Source organism: Aedes albopictus, chromosome 2 (assembly GCF_035046485.1).
Source record: "Aedes albopictus strain Foshan chromosome 2, AalbF5, whole genome shotgun sequence".
In the NCBI taxonomy this organism is placed as follows: Eukaryota; Metazoa; Arthropoda; class Insecta; order Diptera; family Culicidae; genus Aedes; species Aedes albopictus.
The window spans coordinates 375,486,785-375,503,887 of record NC_085137.1 but is presented as its reverse complement, the minus strand read 5'-3'; the positions used below and the strand labels follow the sequence as shown (position 1 = coordinate 375,503,887).

Sequence of the window (17,103 nt, the reverse complement as noted above, 5' to 3'; positions counted from 1 at the left end):
TCAATATACCTATAACCCCTTAACGAAGAAATTCCTAAAAGTTTTTAAAAAAGCTGAATTATTTTCCAAAGATTTATGGTGACAGAAATGTTCGTAAGTAAGTAAGTAAGTAAGTAAGTAAGTAAGTAAGTAAGTAAGTAAGTAAGTAAGTAAGTAAGTAAGTAAGTAAGTAAGTAAGTAAGTAAGTAAGTAAGTAAGTAAGTAAGTAAGTAAGTAAGTAAGTAAGTAAGTAAGTAAGTAAGTAAGTAAGTAAGTAAGTAAGTAAGTAAGTAAGTAAGTAAGTAAGTAAGTAAGTAAGTAAGTAAGTAAGTAAGTAAGTAAGTAAGTAAGTAAGTAAGTAAGTAAGTAAGTAAGTAAGTAAGTAAGTAAGTAAGTAAGTAAGTAAGTAAGTAAGTAAGTAAGTAAGTAAGTAAGTAAGTAAGTAAGTAAGTAAGTAAGTAAGTAAGTAAGTAAGTAAGTAAGTAAGTAAGTAAGTAAGTAAGTAAGTAAGTAAGTAAGTAAGTAAGTAAGTAAGTAAGTAAGTAAGTAAGTAAGTAAGTAAGTAAGTAAGTAAGTAAGTAAGTAAGTAAGTAAGTAAGTAAGTAAGTAAGTAAGTAAGTAAGTAAGTAAGTAAGTAAGTAAGTAAGTAAGTAAGTAAGTAAGTAAGTAAGTAAGTAAGTAAGTAAGTAAGTAAGTAAGTAAGTAAGTAAGTAAGTAAGTAAGTAAGTAAGTAAGTAAGTAAGTAAGTAAGTAAGTAAGTAAGTAAGTAAGTAAGTAAGTAAGTAAGTAAGTAAGTAAGTAAGTAAGTAAGTAAGTAAGTAAGTAAGTAAGTAAGTAAGTAAGTAAGTAAGTAAGTAAGTAAGTAAGTAAGTAAGTAAGTAAGTAAGTAAGTAAGTAAGTAAGTAAGTAAGTAAGTAAGTAAGTAAGTAAGTAAGTAAGTAAGTAAGTAAGTAAGTAAGTAAGTAAGTAAGTAAGTAAGTAAGTAAGTAAGTAAGTAAGTAAGTAAGTAAGTAAGTAAGTAAGTAAGTAAGTAAGAAAGTAAGTAAGTAAGTAAGTAAGTAAGTAAGTAAGTAAGTAAGTAAGTAAGTAAGTAAGTAAGTAAGTAAGTAAGTAAGTAAGTAAGTAAGTAAGTAAGTAAGTAAGTAAGTAAGTAAGTAAGTAAGTAAGTAAGTAAGTAAGTAAGTAAGTAAGTAAGTAAGTAAGTAAGTAAGTAAGTAAGTAAGTAAGTAAGTAAGTAAGTAAGTAAGTAAGTAAGTAAGTAAGTAAGTAAGTAAGTAAGTAAGTAAGTAAGTAAGTAAGTAAGTAAGTAAGTAAGTAAGTAAGTAAGTAAGTAAGTAAGTAAGTAAGTAAGTAAGTAAGTAAGTAAGTAAGTAAGTAAGTAAGTAAGTAAGTAAGTAAGTAAGTAAGTAAGTAAGTAAGTAAGTAAGTAAGTAAGTAAGTAAGTAAGTAAGTAAGTAAGTAAGTAAGTAAGTAAGTAAGTAAGTAAGTAAGTAAGTAAGTAAGTAAGTAAGTAAGTAAGTAAGTAAGTAAGTAAGTAAGTAAGTAAGTAAGTAAGTAAGTAAGTAAGTAAGTAAGTAAGTAAGTAAGTAAGTAAGTAAGTAAGTAAGTAAGTAAGTAAGTAAGTAAGTAAGTAAGTAAGTAAGTAAGTAAGTAAGTAAGTAAGTAAGTAAGTAAGTAAGTAAGTAAGTAAGTAAGTAAGTAAGTAAGTAAGTAAGTAAGTAAGTAAGTAAGTAAGTAAGTAAGTAAGTAAGTAAGTAAGTAAGTAAGTAAGTAAGTAAGTAAGTAAGTAAGTAAGTAAGTAAGTAAGTAAGTAAGTAAGTAAGTAAGTAAGTAAGTAAGTAAGTAAGTAAGTAAGTAAGTAAGTAAGTAAGTAAGTAAGTAAGTAAGTAAGTAAGTAAGTAAGTAAGTAAGTAAGTAAGTAAGTAAGTAAGTAAGTAAGTAAGTAAGTAAGTAAGTAAGTAAGTAAGTAAGTAAGTAAGTAAGTAAGTAAGTAAGTAAGTAAGTAAGTAAGTAAGTAAGTAAGTAAGTAAGTAAGTAAGTAAGTAAGTAAGTAAGTAAGTAAGTAAGTAAGTAAGTAAGTAAGTAAGTAAGTAAGTAAGTAAGTAAGTAAGTAAGTAAGTAAGTAAGTAAGTAAGTAAGTAAGTAAGTAAGTAAGTAAGTAAGTAAGTAAGTAAGTAAGTAAGTAAGCTGTGTACTATACGTGATCTAGATTGTCAGTATTCATGTGCGGTTTTTTTTAATATTTAATCATTTCTCTCTATGGCTGTTTGGAAACCACTGCATTCTGTGATGCGCAACATAAAAAAAACTGTTGCGCTACATTATAATGTATACATTGAAGAAACGTGACATGCATGTTTCACAAGTATATATGTTTTATAAAAAGTTTATATATTAATTAAATTATTCCTTTACTTTGTTATTTATCTTATACAAGCTTATTCGTTCAACAAATGATTATATATTATCATTAAATATTAATAGTAAAAAGTCAATTAAGTTAAATTGTTTCGTTTAATCAATTAAAATGTAAAGTTTCAGTTTTTAATTTCTGAGCGAGTTAAAAAAATGCTAAATATTACTGCTTCTTTTTTTTGCAAAAACAAAGAAGACTCAATCATCACAAATACGTGGACGCTATACATTAGGTTGCCTCATCCGCCAGAGGCGTGTTCAAGTGATATGCGTCGAAGATGTGATAGGCAAGGAGGGCCCGATATTGTGGTGTTTGCATTTTCTTGCGTGGACCCACAGATATAAAAACAGACCGTATGCAGGGGAATATTTTACGCTGCGTTGTTGAGGACACCTTTGGCAATAGGGGAGTGTCCTTAAATTACGTCACGCAAAAATTGTAAATTTTCAACCCACCTCTCACCTTTTTTATGTGTCGTCACACTTTGGTGAACGCCCCCTTTCCCTTCACAGCGTGACGTAATTTATGGATGTTTCTTAGTGTTACGTTTATAATGCACCTATGCTGAAAATAGGCCTTATCATTTTTTTTTGCGCCGGAATCTATAAATCTCCACAACGGGCAATAACTATGCTCCTGAACTCCGTAACTTTGATATGATTCAACAAAATGAAACCTTCACACCCCTCTCTGACAACGTCATTGTTTAACCTCTCCCGTTGTACGATTGTGTTGGTTATTCATAATCAGACCATGAAGGCTAATTTTATTGTGTATAATGCGATAACAAAAACTATGTTGAAAAGAATTGGTATTAAACTTTATTTTTTATCTTATTCCTAAAATTTTATGAGAATCGATATCATTGGGTTTATTTTTTGTGCTAATCTCACGAAACCCCTATAGACGGAGAGCGTAAATTGAACACGGTCAGGCGAAAGTGTATTGAATGTTTGCCACCAGGGCAGCTAAATTCGGTTCACTCGTAGAGTTTACTGCTGTTAGCTTGTATACATGAGCCAACCTCTTGATATACATGTACCGTTGAATGCTACGTCGCTCTATTCTGTATGTGGGATGATGATTTTATTTACTCTTTATTATATGATTGATATTTTTTTATAATGGAACCTTTATTTTGTTTAACTAAACAATTAAATACTTATACAATTATAAGTATTATGAAAATTTGCTAATATATCAAGAGATGCAAAGCATTGATCACTTTATCATAATCTTTAGTAAAAGTTTTTATCAACGTTTGACCTACGGCAACCTTGATGATTTCAATTCGTTTATCTTCGTGCCTTGACTCGGGCTGCCTCGGTGCTCATCTGAGTACGAGTGAGAGCCAGGGAAAACACAAAGAACACCAACAGAAATAAAACTTTGCGAACAGGCTTAGTAGTATTGGTGAAGTGAGGGAACTGCCGTGTGTGCTGTGAATGGAATTTTCCTATCAGTAATTTAGCGTTCGCCTCGAGTAATTTATTGGAGATGATGGTGAGTTTTCAGACCATTCCACATTATCCCATTACTTATAGCGTTATATCTGTTTGTACACACTAACTGGCATTTTGGAAAGGGCAACCTAGAGTAACATTTGCATCAGCGTTCGCTATCATGATTGTATTAAACGTTGGCATACAATTTGTGCATTTGTATGAAGCGGGAAGAAGGGGATGTATTTCATTCGATTATTTTTGTTAGTCTTCTTAGCAGACCTTTGATGCACATTTCGTTTCGTAGTTACATAATTCAAGGATGTAGATATACCTAGATATGATCCATGCCAATCATGTATGATTTTTATTTTAAAAGTGATGTCGTGATCCTCTGAGTGGTCATGCATAAATTACATCACGGTATGTGGAGAGCGGGTAATCTATTCAACATTTTTGAATATTCTGGCTCAATCCATAGAGTTCTTGTTACATAGTGGGGATGGGTGGAGGGACTTTTCTCTACAAAAATAGAACATAACAAAAACAACCTCTAATTGAATTATTAGAACCACGACTTGTACGGCTTAACATTTTAAATCAAGTGTAATAAATTTGCCCCTAGCAACCTGCCGTACGAGATTCACTTTCATTTAGTTTATCTGTCGCTGTGCTGTGTTTCATTGGCTTCGAGCTTTATTTAATTTCTCGTGACAAACCCCTGCGGATGTTTCTGTCGCTGTTTTTGCACGAAATTGATAGTGTGGTAAGAATCGGCATGGACTATGGCACGCCGTAACAAATTATGAGAAAACTTAATAAGTTGCATTGTCAAGGGAAGTGGAACCATCTCGGCAGGGCTCCTATTTTGGGCACTTTTCTGCTATAACTCAACCAATTTTGAACCAATTGACACATTTTTTGGAACGCGGTGAGATACGTATAGTATCTAGCCGTGTTCAATTTGTCAAGTCAATTGGTTTGAAATTGAGTGAGTTATAGCGAAGAGTGACCAAAATACCGGCCACTGCCCAAGTGGCTCGCTACCCGAGCAATAGGGTGATCGTGGGTATTAGAGTGGGACAACGTTGTATGGAGAAATTTTAAATTTATTCGTTTCAACCCGGAACAAAGCTTCTTCAATCTATATTAGCGTCCAAAAAAACTGTGCAAAATTTGGGAGCGATTAGTTGCGTCCCCGTATTCCGCATTGCGATTGAAATTTGTATGGAAGTTAGTATGGAAAAACGTGCTTTTTTGCATTTTACTCATAAGTTGAATTCTTTTGTCTAAAACCATGTAACTAATTACGTTAAAGTATAGCCTACGATATGCCGAAACACTTTGCCGAAGACCGCAAAGTGGTCCGACACTTGTCCAGCTCCCTGGGTTAGTGGGTTGGTGTCAGGCCCTGCGAGCCAGCCGTAAAAAAGACTAGCACCGGAAAATCAACAAGAGAAGAATGCGAACCGATACCAATGGCGACGACCACAGCGACAAAAAGGGACTTGCGATTGAAAGCTCGGTACGGGGAACTGCAGATCTTTCAACTTCATCGGGAGCACCCGCATACTCGCCGATATACTGAAGAACCGCGGGTTCGGAATCGTAGCGCTGTAGGAGGTGTGTTAGACAGGATCTATGGTGCGAACGTTTAGAAGTCATCATACCATCTACCAGAGTTGTGGCAACACACGTGAGCTGGGAACAGCTTTTATAGTGATGGGCGACATGCAGAGGCGCGTGATCGGTTGGTGACCGATCGACGAAAGAATGTGCAGGTTGAGAATCAAGGGCCGATTCTTCAACATTAGCATAATAAACGTGCACAGCCCTCACTCCGGAAGCATTGATGATGACAAAGACGCATTTTACGCGCAGCTCGAACGCGAGTACGACCGCTGCCCAAACCACGACGTCAAAATCATCATAGGGGATCTAAACGCTCAGGTAGGCCAGGAGGAGGAATTCAGACCGACGATTGGAAAGTTCAGCGCCCACCAGCTGACGAACGAAAATGGCCTACGCCTCATCGATTTAGCCGCCTCCAAGAACATGGCCATTCGTAGCACCTTTTTCCAGCACAGCCTCCCGTATTCCACCTGGAGATCACCACAACAAACGGAATCCCGAATCGACCACGTTCTGATTGATGGACGGCACTTCTCCGACATTATCGACGTCAGGACCTATCGTGGCGCTAATATCGACTCTGATCACACCTGGTGATGGTTAAACTGCGCCCAAAACTCTCCGTTATTAACAATGTACAGTACCGGCGGTCGCCCCGATACGATCTAGAGCGACTGAAGCAACCGGATGTCGCCACCGCATACACGCAGAATCTCGAGGCAGCGTTGCCGGACGAGGGTGTGCTCGATGTGGCCCCTCTAGAAGACTGCTGGAGTACAGTCAAAGCAGCCATTAACAACGCAGCCGAGAGCACTATCGGGTACGTAGAACGGAGTCGACGAAACGATTGGTTTGATGAGGAGTGCAGAGCGGTTCTGGAGGAGAAGGATGCAGCGCGGGCGGTAATGCTGCAGCATGGAACCCGACAGAATGTGGAGCGATACAGACAGAAGCGGAAGCAGCAGACCCGTCTCTTCCGGGAGAAAAAGCGCCGCCTGGAAGAAGCGGAGTGCGAGGAAATGGAACTGCTGTGCCGTTCACAAGAAACACGTAAGTTCTACCAGAAGCTCAACGCATCCCACAAAGGCTACGTGCCGCAAGCCGAAATCTGCAGGGATAAGGACGGGAGCCTCCTGACGGACAAACGTGAGGTGATCGAAAGGTTGGAGCAGCACTTCGACGAGCACCTGAATGGCGAAGAGAATATAGGCACGGAGGACCAAGGCAGCGGAGGAAATGACTATGTTGGTGCAGCAGAGGACGGGAACGAACCAACTCCCACGCTGAGGGAAGCTAAGGATGCCATCCACCAGCTCAAAAACAACATAGCGGCTGGTAAGGACGGTATCACAGCAGAACTCATCCAGATGGGCCCGGAAAAGTTGGCCACCTGTCTGCACCAGTAGTCAAGATCTGGGAAACCGAACAGCTACAGGAGGAGTGGAAGGAAGGGATAATCTGTCCCATCCACAAGAAAGGCGACAAGTTAATGTGTGAGAACTTTCGAGCGATCACCATTTTGAACGTCGTCTACAAAGTGCTATCCCAGATCATCTTCCGTCGTCTTTCACCTAAAGTAAATGAGTTCGTGGGAAGTTACCAAGCCGGTTTCATCGACGGCCGGTCGACAACAGACCAGATCTTCACCGTACGGCAAATCCTCCAGAAATGCCGTACGATCTTCACGAAATCCAGCCAATTTGTCTGTTTTGTGGATGACATGGATATTATTGCAAGAACACTTGGAACGGTGGCAGAACAGTACACCCGCCTGAAACATGAAGCAGCAAAGGTCGGACTGGTGGTGTATGCGGCTAAGACAAAGTACATGCTGGTAGGTGGGACTGAGCGAGACAGGACAAGCCTTGGCAGCAATGTTATGATAGACGGGGATACTTTCGAGGTGGTAGAAGAATTCGTCTACCTCGGTTCCTTGCTAACGGCTGACAATAACGTGAGCCGTGAAATACGAAGGCGCATCATCAGTGGAAGTCGTGTCTACTATGGGCTCCAGAAGAAACTGCGGTCAAAAAAGATTCACCCCGCACCAAATGTACCATGTACAAGACGTTAATAAGACCGGTGGTTCTCTACGGACACGAGACATGGACGATGCTCGAGGAGGACCTGCAAGCACTCGGAGCTCTCGGGCGACGGGTGCTAAGGACGATCTTCGGCGGCGTGCAGGAAAACGGTGTGTGACGGAGAAGCATGAACCACGAGCTCGCTGCACTTTACGGCGAACCCAGCATCCAGAAAGTGGCCAAAGCCGGAAGGATACGGTGGGCAGGGCGTGTTGCAAAAATGCCGGACAACAACCCTGCAAAGTTGGTGTTTGCTAACCATCCGGTTGGTACAAGAAGGCGTGGAGCGCAGAGAGCACGATGGGCGGACCAGGTGGAGCGTGATATGGCGAATGTTGGGCGTGACCGACGTTGGAGAACTGCAGCTGCAAATCGAGTATTATGGCGGCAAATTGTTGATTCAGTATTATCAGGAATTTGATGTTAACTAAATAAAAATGAAATCGCAGGGCCTGACACCAATCCCCTACTTTCCGGAGGACCATAGTGCACAGTTGAGTTTAGAGTCCTTCCCTGGCATTCGGCCGTTGATCAGCCGCCCCTAACATGAGGATCAGACGCTGTTGTGAGCCACTCCTCCTAGAGAACAGACGCTCAGGTATGCAGAAGCAACCCTCCCCCTCTTCTCTGTCATCCTACTATCAAAGTTCCCACCGAGGTTGGTTACCCGATCTTCCCTAAGGTTGCTCGTAGTTTCCAGTCGGTACCACGTGGAGGTAGGCATAGGTGTTGCTGGGCAGAGGCTAGTGGATCACATTGGGATCTGAATTGCGCAAGTTACCCACTCTTTAAAGGCACGGACACGTTTGGCGCTTCCAGTGAGCTATTCGCTCTTTGAAGGAAGCACGACACTAGACAAGGGAGGGGCTTCGGGATGAACCTGCCTACGGCAGAAAATCCCTAAATAAAAAAAGAAAAAAAAAAAACTAAACAAGGAATTAGCATGCAACGCCCAGTGGCACAGCTGAAAACTTATCCTGACAGCTGCGGCGGATATCGAACCCGCGCTCCTCAGCACGATGCGACTAAATTCTTGGTGACACTAGCCGCACGACCACGAAGCCACACAAGCGAATCCCTATGTACCTAAATATTTAAGACCGCGTAGGAGCTACGTGACCATTTAAAAGTGGTTTATTTGTCTATTCTTTTCATGCTCTCCCTCACACCGGTCTGCACCACTACGTTAGTCCTACCAGAGCAGCTGCATGCAGCTTGACGAACTGGTCAGAGGCCACATTCAGTCATATAGAAATGCTGCACTACATTCCTTATATGCGAATGTAGCTTACTACACCATATGAATATGTTGTACCATATGATTGATATTATTTATAACTTAACCACGGTTAAATGAAGTGATTTTCTTTATAATATTAAATAGTTTTATTTAACAAATGGTAGAACATATTAACATAACTGGCTAATGTTTTATTTCTTCTATGTTATACAAAAAATACATACTTTTATTATTGGAAGTCAGAATACACGTCTCTTAATTATAATAAAAACTATATGCAGCAGTAGTACGTTAAAATCAGTTATAATGATTTCGTCAGACTACCTGTGTGCAAAAACGTGAGCAGCAGTATGACGCATTGTCATCGTACATAGGCGTATACAAGGGTTTAGTAAGGGCAATAGTGATTGAAGTAGGGTCTATGTTTTTAAGTGTTCCTATTTTCTATTTATACTGTTTCTTATCTCTTGTTTCACTTTTTGCCGAGCATAGAAAAAAGGTGTCAATGACCCATCCCTTGAAACGTCGAGGGTTAACCTTCCTCTGTTCGGTTGTGTTGGTTAGTTATAATCACGCCACAAGCTTGGAGTTCAATGAAAAAAAATCCATAATGTATAACGCTATAACAAAAACTGCATTCATTCCAAATTGACAATCAATTTTATTTACATGTAATTTGCGGAATTTCATGAAAATCGATAACCTTGCTTGCTTTGACTGATTATTTTTTGCCGATCTCACGTAGCCTACCGAAAAGAGAGCGAAGTTATTTTGAACGCGACCAGACGAGAGTGTGTTGAACGCCTGCCAGGGCAGCTACTACACACGCTATGTCGTGGCGGGGCTTTCTGTTGCTCTCTTGTATGACTGTATCGTTGAATTCTACGATGCTGTATTCCATACGTGGAATGATGAGTTTAAAGCTCTTGATTGATCATTTAATTTATTGCAGAACTCTGCATTATTGGAGAATAATTCAAGCATAACTTTTCAATCCGACGTAACTCGAGAATGTAAACAAATCCGGTTTTACTGCTGCATGCATGATTCATAAAGCAAATTGAAGAATCCACATCACTGTTTGATGATTTATTGCTTAATTTGTTTAACTAAGCATATTTTTCGAAACGACGTATCTAACTATTTTGATGTTTACAACTTTACTGATAGATACACCGTTTTGATATATGAGAAAACCAAACGACGTATCTAGCCAAAATCAAAAGTAACAGATACACCAAACTGGCACCATACAAAAGCGACGTATCTGGCATGACGTATCTCGAACCAACCCGGTGTATGTGTATTTTTGTCAAAATTCATTGTGAAAATGATATGGAATGAGTAGGTTTTGTTTCTTACCTAGTGCGTGCTATATCCCTGGTGATGTTAAGCACGAAAAAACTTATGAAAAGTCTTTTTATAAAAAACTATTTTAGTGAAATGGTCGTCAACATTGACCATGAATTTACTCAGATTAGTGAAAAAGTTAGATACGTCGATTTGAAAAATTATGCTTGAATTATGCTATTAAGCTAGGTTCGTTTGACTAAATCATGTAAAACAATATAAAAAGTTTTTGCATGAATGATTATATGTTTGTTTAAAAATATGAACCATGAATTATCTTAATATATTTATGATTTAGTATGAGTTTTAAACAATGTTTGAACTACATAAACTTGAAGATTTGGAATCGTTTATGTTCGGATCTTGGTTCGGGTTGCTACGGATACGGCTGTTGACTGAGTGCGACGGGTAGTCAAAGAAGGCATGGGGAAACAAACAGAAGAACACAGCAGAAAAGCATAGTAGTATTGGTGAGTTGGTAATACTGACCTGTGCGCATTGGACGAAAATTTTCATGCGGTAATTTAGTGTTTACTTCGTGTAATTTGATGCAGATTCCGGTGAGTTTTTCTATCATTTTGTATGATCTCATTACATTTGGCATTCGTGGTACATATAGACTGACATTTTGGAATGGGTAACCAAGAGCAACATTTGCGGCAAGGCAACGCCTGCTTTCTGCTGGTATCGTTGCCTGCCACACAGTTGGTGTGTTTGTTGTGTGTGGGGAGACGAGTAATGTATTTTATTTGATTTTGTGTGCTTATTGTTACTCTTCCGTAGGCATTGTAGTTTGGTTCAAAAGTGTTTATTGAGTTGTCCAAAAAATGTCTCACGAAACCTAATGCAAGCCTATCCATATACGTGAGAACAAAAGATGTTTACAAAGTTCTTACAGATAGATTAACACGGGAAATCTGAACACAGGCATTTGGATTGGTCAATTGTACCTAATGGCTTGTACTTACGAATTACTAAATACAGCAAAATGATTTATGAAATGCTTAACAAGGGGTCGTTCGTAAACCACTTAGACTTTTCGTGGGGAGGGGAGGTCTGGCCAAAGTCTACGCTCTATACAAATTTTAAAATTTTTGCATGGACATAAGTCTACGAGGAAGGAGGGAGGGGGGTCTGAGATACCCAAATTTTGGTCTACGTGGTTTATGAACTGCCCCTAAAAATAATCTTGTTGAATGATCAACATGTAGTTTTTTTTTAATATAAATATTTGAAAATCTGCCCACACGCCCAAATATTTACAACCGAATGTAATAAATTTGCCCACACAGTCGACCGTACGCGATTCATTTTCAGTTCTTTCGCCATTCGATGCGTTGTGTTTCATTACTGACGAGGTTACTCAATTCTCTTCTTGACGAATTCCTGCTGATGTTTCTACAGCTGAGGCTGCTATGGAAGATTGTTTACGATGTTGGGTGTAAAGCACCGACGTCGGTGTGTAAAGTACCTATCTCTCATGGACACCTTTGGTGCTCGTCGATGGTTAATTCTTGAGCATCTTTTGGACAATTTTTGAGTAAATGTGCGTAAATGAATACACTTAATTAAATATTATAATGAATGCATCGTTGCATGTGTTCTATGCTTCAGATTGATATTACGATCAGAAATGAAATCAAAACACGCATTCATTAGAAATTATGAGCAAATTATTCAAAATTTTCAAGTTACTCAAAGTTTTAATTGCTTTATTGCGGAGTTTCAATAATCGGCTTCACTTCGGGTCCTCTTCGGCTGAAAAGCCGAACGAGGGAATCAGGTTATGGTGCTCTCTGCCGTCCGGAGCGTTGCCAGCGTTGCTAGTGTTAGTGCAGTGCTGCTAAATGCAAGACGTATTTTGTAAGCGCTCCCGGTGTACAATTTCAAGTTATCGTGTTCGGTTACCCCCGCTTCCCCTGCTGTGTGCACTTTTGTAGCCGTTCTTCCGGTGAGTTTTTTTTTATTATTTTGGTCGAACTCACTCGACAAGTGTGAGTACCGGGCAACTCACTGGAACAATCCGTTCCCAGCCATCTTAGCAAACTGCAGTAGAATTACTTGGCATAATACGGAACCTCACGGTGATGGCGACTTGCCCCGCCAACAGCCCACTCGTCAATGAGGCAGCATCACACTGACGATGACCCCGTCATGGTGCTGGCTGTCACTGATGCTTGCTAGGGGAAATACACGCATGGGAAATGCTACTCAGCTTTGTTCATACCCCACATTCTCCCTCTTCTCCGAAAAAAAAAAGTTTTTTTACTGGCAGGCTTGTTATTTTTACGCTCAAACCCTCAATTTCGTTCTCTTCATCCTTATGGCACCAATGCCTAGGGGCGAGACAGATCTAACGAGAGCAAATCTGTGCTCGAGGTGTTGCTCAGAATTCTTCACAGTTCCTCAGAATTTCTCCCATTTATGCCAAAGTGTGATCTGGCACCAATGTCAAACTGCCAAAGTGTTGCGTGTGCTGAATGAAAATTGCAGTTTTAGGGATGTCTTTCAACAAATTTCGTCGATCATCGATAAAAGGAGTAACTCAGAATTTCTCAGAGTTGCTCTCGTTTGCACAGTGTCTTGCCCCTGGACCAATGCAACAAGATATTGTGTATTCAGTTCAAAGTTGGATTATCCCGACTGTTTGTGAAACTGTTCAGAACAGTCGTCGAATATCGAGGGGGTTCTCGATGTATTCTATAGAAATCGATCAATCAGCAAATTGGTTTCGAGCACATCATTATTCCAAACATTCAGGTCTTCAAGAACTTCAAACATAGGTAATTATCTTGGTTCTTATGTAAATTGCCTTTATTACACCTTATTTTAGAAAATGCAAAACATTTATCGCGGAAAAAATATCCTCATAAATTTATTAATTGATAAACATTGCATCTGAACACCCCCGACGTCCGCGCCAAAAAGCTGGCGGCTTGGCTGCCGGCAACAGCTGATCAAGGAATCAGTTGGCGCACGGTCAGCTGTCCTTGTTTCACCAATTGAATGTTTTTAAGTACGCGTTTGCGCGCGAAATCTTTCTCGCTCATTTTTGCTGTCAAATCCGTCAGCAACCGTTCACCGACCGTTTGAAACGTCGACTGTTTCAAATGGTCGTGAACAGTTTGGAACTGGACGGTCAATACACTTCAAGATACAAGAATTAAGACGAATGGCCACATTTACTTTTTTTGTTTAGTAAACGCACTTTTGTTAATATCGAACCTATATTATTTGATTGATAACTTGCAATGCTAACCGATCATCTATGGGGTTTTGCCGAGCTCCAATAAAAATAACTACAACACACGCAGTTGGGTGATGCGCCTTCTCTCCTTCAAGCGCACGTCTCGTTATGTAGCCGGCCCTGTTTTTCTCTCACTCAAATCAATCGTTATTCACGATTGCGAAAATTCGACGCATACAACGAAAACGAACATATTTTGTAAGAATTATTTGTCAAAAAAGAAAAAAAAAAGAAGAGATTAACGAATTTGAGATTTATCAGACTTAAGATTCCGTATATCATACAACTCCACTTTCAATGCTTCAATGTGATGGTACAAATGGACCATATATAACACACAAATGTCCTTCATTATACAAAAATAGATTCTACAAAACGAGTTCGAAAGAGGTTCTACAACATATTTTCAGTAGATATGTTTTCATTGCGTACTTCGAATTTTAAACTGTTTTACGATATGCAATTTTTATGGGCGGTTTTCATTACACGTCCCTGCATTTTCCTCGCGCACGGCTTTCGGCAGTTATCATGCAACGCCATTTCCTTAGACGGGTTTCTTTACACATCGCTGCATTTTTCTGATGCAAACAATTTTCGGCAGTTTTTCAATTACGCCATTTCCTTGGACGGATTTCATTTCACGTCCCTGTATTTTCCTAATGCAGAAAAATTTTCGGCGGTATTCCAACAACGCCTTTATCTTGGACGGTTTTCACTAGACGTCCCTGCATTTTCGTTATGCAGAATAATTTTCGGCGGTTATTCAAAAATGCCGTTTCCTTCGACGGTTTTTATTACACGTCCCTGCATTTTCCTTATGCAGAAAAAAATTTCGGCGGTTATCCAACAACGCCTTTACCTTGGACGGTTTTCACTACACGTCCCTGCATTTTCTTTATGCAGAATAATTTTCGGCGGTTATCCAAAAATGCCGTTTCCTTGGACGGTTTTCATTACACGTCCCTGCATTTTCCTTATGCAGAAAAATTGTCGGCGGTTATCCAACAACGCCTATACCTTGGACGGTTTTCACTACACGTCCCTGCATTTTCTTTATGCAGAATAATTTTCGGCGGTTATCCAAAAATGCCGTTTCCTTGGACGGTTTTCATTACACGTCCCTGCATTTTCCTTATGCAGAAAAATTTTCGGCGGTTCGACACGCCAACCAAAAACCCGAGCAAAAAACCAACCCAACCAACCAATGCCGCGAGTATTTTACGGCAACATTCACAATAGTCAAACACCTCTACCATCATGCACATCAACCTGTTTGCATTTACCGTTCAACCGAGCGACAACATGAGCATGTACGATCCGAGGAATCAACGAAAGCGCGACCATCCATGCCGAGCAAGAACATGAAGAAACATGTATGCAATCATCGACCGACCACCTATCCACAGCGTGCTACCAGTCGACAACAAAAATCAACCACGTCACCGCGCCTTCGTTCATGTGTTTGTGCTAGAACCAAGGCTAAAACAGAACGCGGTTGGAAAAACAAAAACTTTCTGCGCTCTAGCTTTCTTCAGGAACCGCAGAATTTCAACACCCACTTCACTGTGTTTGCAGCACCACCACACACTTCACACACCAAAACGATTTTTTTTCTCTCACTGTTTTTATGCCAAGTGATTCTACCTATTTTATGATTAACTTGTTATTGATTATGATGCACTCCTGGCAGGATTGCCAATGTGAGTACCGGGCAACTCACTGGAACAATCCGTTCCCAGCCATCTTAGCAAACTGCAGTAGAATTACTTGGCATAATACGGAACCTCACGGTGATGGCGACTTGCCCCGCCAACAGCCCACTCGTCAATGAGGCAGCATCACACTGACGATGACCCCGTCATGGTGCTGGCTGTCACTGATGCTTGCTAGGGGAAATACACGCATGGGAAATGCTACTCAGCTTTGTTCATACCCCACAACAAGCTGAGGCTTGTGACTATTGTTTCTCATACACTGTGAGGTAGTATGGTATGGGATGCGATCCAAATCTGGAGGGGTTTTCCGATGTCGACTCTCAATGTGGGTTGGCTAGGGTGATTAAATATGATTTCATTTGCTTTCGCTCGTGCGGCTGAGCGAGAAGACGCAATGTTCGGTTGATGTTGGTTGTGGAATTGAAATTGAATTGAGTGGCGCGGGTTTTATGGAAGATAAGCTGCTTTTGCGTGCTCGCGAGATTGATCGGTGATAACGTTTGGGTCCTGATGCGACTGTTCGGCTAGCAACTTGGCACAAAATACCTATTGTACCTAGGTAACGATGGTTTGTTGTAACGTAACGATTGAATAATCTTGCTTGTAATTTGTGGATATATTTCTTAACTGAAATTTGGGTTCTTATCATTTTTCTTAAATTTCATGTTAATGATGATGCGGAATGGATCTTACAATTATTACCAAGTTCAATACTTATTTGAAGTATTCATTTCAAACAATTGATTGATGTTTTACAACTTAATTCCAAGTAGCAGCATAGTATAATAGTATCGACGTAGTTTTTTCTAGAGTTTTTTTTTAATAATTCTAATATACTAATACAGTTTGCAGTGTTGAAAATTTCATTTTGTCATATCTAAATTCAATCGCCTACAGCTAATTTTAGAAGCTGAACCTGAGAATATGGTATATGAAAAACTTGTGCAGCTAGACCAGTTCTGCTAGAAAGTCACGGAAAAACCGATATTTTTCGAATATTTAAGGTAAATGTCACGGACCACCTTTGAAAAATGCTAAATGATATTCACCGTGAATATCATTTGGCATTTTTCAAAGGGAGCCCGTGACATTTACGTTCAATATTCGAAAAATAGCGGTTTTTTCGTGACTTTCTAGCAGAACTGGTCTAGCTGCACAAGTCTTTCATATACCATATTCTCAGGTTCAGCTTCCAAAATGAGCTGTAGGTGATTGAATTTAGATATGAAGAAATCTGGAGCTCGATTTGAATAGGTCGTATGTGCTTTTGTCGATTAAAAATTCGATCAGTTGGATTCGCTTATTGTAGCGAAAACCGTTGAAATTGAACAAAGTTGATACATACAGCAGAATCCTCACAAAATAAGCTTTCCATTCCATCATTAAAAGTTTCAAAAATATTTTCCATATTGCTACAATAACCAAAATAAACTGATCGAATTTTATATTGACAAAAGCACATACGACCTATTCAAATCGAGCTCCAGAAATGAATTTTTCAGCACTGACAGTATGCACAAAGTGAGTGAAATCATTCTCTGGAGGGAGGAATGGAGCGTAAATTGGTGCTATTGTGGATTTACCAACTACTTGTATTCTACCGGTTACTTAAGTAGCCGTTACAAAGTAGCCGTTTTCATATAAAAATCAACTTGATTGTCAAAAAATGAATATCGCTGAGTAGCTAGAGGCAACGTGGAACAGCGCATACAATAAAAATGTTTGAAATCATTTTTAAGTTACTCTAAGTTAGTAACTTAGATAACCGTACAACCGTATAGCCAGATGCTAACGCCGGCTAACGCTTGCTGGTATACAACGCAGAGCTGTTGCACATCAGCCGGGACAGTACCACTATAGCTGTGGACGCTCTTTTATAGGCGTAATCAACGTTGCTACCGAAGGTGTGCTTCTCGTCGATCATCACGCCCAAATGTTTGACGGTGCGCTTCGATGTGATAGTGCAATCACCTACACTGCCTGTTCCACGTCCAATTG

The 17,103-nt window shown here is 39.6% G+C and overlaps 1 protein-coding gene across 3 annotated transcripts in view; it reads left to right on the top strand.

Annotated features, from left to right (window-relative positions):
- The first annotated feature begins 3,779 nt into the window (after nt 1–3,779).
- LOC109422538 (microtubule-associated protein futsch) overlaps nt 3,780–17,103 on the top strand; it is a 64,272-nt gene continuing 50,948 nt past the window's right edge. The window contains exon 1 of one of the 3 annotated variants that reach the window (XM_029878800.2): nt 3,780–3,898. The gene's annotated coding sequence lies outside the window, so the exon portion shown is untranslated. Of the gene's footprint in view, nt 3,899–10,574; nt 10,704–11,960; nt 12,095–17,103 lie in introns of those variants that run through there. The other 2 variants (XM_029878799.2, XM_029878796.2) reach the window with 2 other exon arrangements.